This window comes from Salvelinus sp. IW2-2015, unplaced genomic scaffold (genome assembly GCF_002910315.2).
Source record: "Salvelinus sp. IW2-2015 unplaced genomic scaffold, ASM291031v2 Un_scaffold3918, whole genome shotgun sequence".
Taxonomy (NCBI): Eukaryota; Metazoa; Chordata; class Actinopteri; order Salmoniformes; family Salmonidae; genus Salvelinus; species Salvelinus sp. IW2-2015.
In genome coordinates, this window is record NW_019945192.1 from 29,891 (window position 1) to 34,585 (window position 4,695).

The 4,695-nt window shown below is 50.1% G+C and overlaps 1 pseudogene; it reads left to right on the forward strand.

Annotated features, from left to right (window-relative positions):
* The window catches only part of LOC112076674 (ras-related protein Rab-40C-like), a 20,289-nt pseudogene extending 15,594 nt beyond the window's left edge, over positions 1 to 4,695 (forward strand).

A 4,695-nucleotide genomic window follows, 5' to 3' on the forward strand; every position in this document is an offset into this window, starting at 1 on the left:
CGGGAGAGAGAACAGACAAGATGGGGGGGAGAGAAAAGACAGATGGGGGAGGGAAAGGAGAGGGGGGGGGGGGGGGGGAGAAAGAGGGGGAGAAAGAGACAGAAGAGGGAGGGAAGGAGAGAGAAGAGGGAGAGAGAGAAAATAGACTAGAGAATTTGATTGGTAGAATGAGAGGTGAAGCCGCTAGAAAGACCAGGGCCTGTTTCCCTCACATAGCGATGGAACTCGGGCTTACCATGTATCTCTCCTACAACGGGCCCAAGATGTAACATGTGTTTCCCATAGCGTGGAACTCGGGCTTACCAGTGTTTTAACCATGTATCTCTCCTACAACGGCCCAAGATGTAACATTGTGTTTCCCATAGCGATGGAACTCGGCTTCCCCAGTGTTTTAACCATGTACTCTCTCACAACGGCCCAAAGATGTAAACATGTGTTTCCCATGCGCTGGAACTCGGGCTTACCAGTGTTTTTAACCATGTATCTCTCCTACAACGCCCAAGATGTAACATGTGTTTCCAATAAGCGATGGAACTCAGGCTTACCAGTGTTTTAACCATGTATCTCTCCTACAAAACGGCCCAAGATGTAACATGTGTTTCCCATAGCGATGGAACTCAGCTTACAGTGTTTTAACCATGTATCTCTCTACAACGGCCCAAGATGTAACATGTGTTTCCCATAGCGATGGAACTCAGGCTTACCAGTGTTTTAACCATGTATCTCCCTACACGGCCCAGATGTAAGCATGTGTTTCCCATAGCGATGACCAGGCTTACAGTGTTTTACCATGTATCTCTCCTACAACGGCCCAAAGATGTAACATGTGTTTCCCAAAACACCATGCAGAGAGAATGTTCGTTAAGTGCGTTGTTGCAGCGTGTGTCGATACTGATAGGATGGATACTGATAGGATAGGATGGATACTGATAGGATGGATACTGATAGGATAGGATGGATACATGATAGGATGGATACTGATAGGATAGGATGGATACTGATAGGATTGGATGGATACTGATAGGATAGGATGGATACTGATAGGATAGGATGGATACTGTAGGATTGAAAGGGACTGTTCTCAGATCAGCGTTCTCCCTTCCAATCGTACCTTACACTAGAATTATTCACAAATACTGACGACGGATCAGCTCCCTAGAGAGATATTATCAACTCTGGCTACAAGTATATTGAGGTGGTTTATTCTAATGCTTCCACTAATGTAGTCCACTACAGTCCGATGTGGCACATCATAGTGCACGTTACACGTGAAATACACTGAGTGGACAAAACACCTGCTCTTCCCATGACAGACTGTCCAGGTGAATCCGGTGAAAGATATGATCCCTTAATTGATGTCACTGGTTAAATCCACTTCATCAGTGTAGAAGAAAGGGGAGGCAGACCCAGGCTAAAGATGATGGGGAGGAGACGACAGGCTAAAGATGAATGGGAGGAGACAGGCCTAAAGATGAAGGGGAAGAGGAGACAGGGCTAAAGATGAAGGGGAAGGAGACAGGCTAAAGATGAAGGGGAGGAGACAGGCTAACAAGATGAAGGGGAGGAGACAGGCTAAAGATGAGGGGAGGAGACAGGCTAAAGATGACAGGGGAGGAGACAGGCTAAAGATGATGGGGAGGAGACAGGGCTAAAGATGACAGGGGAGGAGACAGGCTAAAGATGACAGGGGAGGAGACGGGTTAAAGGTGAAGGGGAGGAGACGGGTTAAAGGTGAAGGGGAGGAGACGGGTTAAAGGTGAAGGGGAGGAGACGGGTTGAAGAAGGATTTTTAAGCCTTGAGTGCAACTCAATATTAGGAAGGTGTTCTTAATGTTTTGTACACAGTGTATATTGAGGGAAAAATTGAATTAGACAGTAGCGTACAAATAGCTAAATAAAACTCAATTGAATTTCTCATTCCAATATATAGGTAGTGTGTACTGTATGTATCTTTTAATACAGTCATCTGGGTTTTCATCTCTTTATCCTTCCCTTGTTATGCAAAGAAATGGGCAGCTTTGTATTTGCAGTCAATGTCACGTTGGTTCTGTCACAGAAAGACAGATAAACATGTTGATGTTGTGTATAGCAGAGATCTTCTGTGTATGAAGTGATGCTGTAGGGTAGAAAACGCATCTAACCACGTACTTGGCTGCTCTAAGAGCGGTCTGAGGCAATCATTAAATAAGAAGCTTTTTCAACACCAACTTTAGTAATGATGCTTTTGGGAAACAGCGGGGAGATCTACGAAGGGTTCTAACGATGAACGTGTCCTTAAGATGCTTTTGGGAAACTGGTCCCTGATCTCTCTGTTATCTGAAAGAGACAATTCTAACAGTTTCTATGACTTACTACTGTTGTCTACTTCCTGTAAATCACTTAAATGCCCCCCTCTCCCTCCCATCAGCATGCCCCGGGTGTACCTCGTATCCTGGTCGGCAACCGGCTCCACCTGGCGTTCAAGCGTCAGGTTCCTACGGAGCAGGCCCGGGCGTACGCTGAGAAGAATGGCATGACCTTCTTCGAGGTCAGCCCGCTCTGCAACTTCAACGTCATCGAGTCGTTCACCGAGCTGTCTCGCATCGTACTGATGAGGCACGGCATGGAGAAGTTCTGGAAGCCCAACAGAGGTAGGAGGGAGGAGCTCGACACTGACATTTTTTACAAGGAGTACATGTGCTCCGAATTAGAAAAATGTAGGAGCACAATAAAAAGTATTCAAGGTATTGATGATATAAATAGGCAGTAATTATAGTAATTAAAATCCAGGGTTTAGGAGCACCAGAAGGAAAATAATAAGATGCAGCCTACATAAAGCTGTCCTAATTTTAATATTATAATATATACCATTTAGCAGAAGCTTTTATCCAGTGACTTAGTCATGCGTACATACATTTTACTTATGGACGGTCCCGAGAATTGAACCCACTATCCCGGTGTTGCAAGTGCCGCGCTCTAGCGACCGAGCTACGGAGGGCCGCGCTCTAGCGACTGGAGGGCCGCGCTCTAGCGACCGGAGGGCCGCGCTCTAGCGACCGGAGGGCCGCGCTCTAGCGACCGGAGGGCCGCGCTCGCTTCTACGGACCGAGCTTCGGAGGGCGGTTCTAGCGACGTACGTACGGAGGGCCGCGCTCTAGCGACCAGAGCTACGGAGGGCCGCGTCTACGCGACCGAGCTACGGAGGGCCGCGCTCTAGCGACGAGCTACGGAGGGCCGGCTCTACGCGACCGCGCTAACGGAGGGCCGCGCTCTAGGACCGCGAGGCTACGGTCAAGGAGGGCCACGGCGTCTCGTGGCGACTCGTGAGGGCCCCATCGCGTCGCTGACCGGCAGCTACGCGCCGGCTCTCTACCGCGCACACCGCAACCCCCGCAGGTCCGAGGCGGAGCGGCCCTCCTAGCGGCCGGCTAGCGGGAGGGCGGCGTCGGGTCTACCGGCGAGCCACGCTACGGAGGGCGCGCTCCTAAAGCGACCCGAGCTACGGGACGGCCCGCGCTCGTACAGGCGACCGCCAATGCTACGCGAGGGCCGCTGCTCTAGCGACCGAGCTACCGGAGGGCCGCGCTCTAGCCGCACCGACACGGGCTGCGACCGGTGCACGGAGGCCGCGCTCTAGCGACCGAGCTACCCGGAGACACTTTCGAAGCCATCTAAGAGTTCTCCTTGTTCTTTCTGACACCACCAGAATGTCTTTAAGCCTAGCTGGTAAGTTACATTACACCCAATATCCTTCAATCCTGTGCGGTTAGCCGTGCTAAGTATGTCTAGTGGTCGCGCGGTTCTAAGCGCTAAGACTCTGTGTTACCACAGTTGCTTAGGCTTACATGTCTGTGGTTACGCGTTTGTAGCTGCTCATTTGCATCTGTGGTACAAGGTTCTAGTAAGCCTATTGATTGCCGCGCTTACCAGGCTTGCTAGCTAACTCGACATCTCTCGCTTAGCATTGTAGCTAGTTAATGCTCTGTGGTTAACAGGATTGCTAGCTAGCTAATGATCTGTGGTTAGCAGGTTGCTAGACTCGCTACATGATCTGTGGTTACAAGGTTGCTAGCTAGCTAATGATCTGCTGGTTACAGAGTTTGCTAGCTAGCTAATGATCTGCTGGGTTACCAGGGATGTCCGTCTAGCTAGCTAATGATCTTGGTTACCAGGTTGCTAGCTAGCTAATGATTCTGTCGGTTACGCAATTTGCTAGCTGCTAATGATCTGCTGCCGGTTACCAGTTGCTAGCTAGCTAATGATCTGTGTACACGGTTGTAGCTAGCTAATGATCTGGGTTAGCAGTTGCTAGCTAGCTCATGCTGTACAGGACAGAACAAGGTTGTTTTAAGGTTAGCATCTTCTTGTGTATGAACTAACTCTCTCTCCTCCCCTCTCCCTCCAGTCTTCACTCTCCAGGACCTGTGCTGCAGAGGCGATTGTCTCCTGCACGCCCGTCCACCTGATTGAAAACAAGCTGCCGTTGCCCGTGGCGATAAAGTCCACACCTCAGTCCTTCTCTATGGCCAATGGGATGAACGCAGTGATGATGCACGGACCGTCCTATTCGCTGGCCAATGCGGGGGGGGGTCTAAAGGGAACAGTCTGAAGCGTTCTAAATCCATCAAACCCCCCAGAGCCCCCACAGAACTGCACACACGCAACAACTGTAAATCTCCTAGTGATAGACCCTGTTCTGGGGGAGGGCGGAACTGA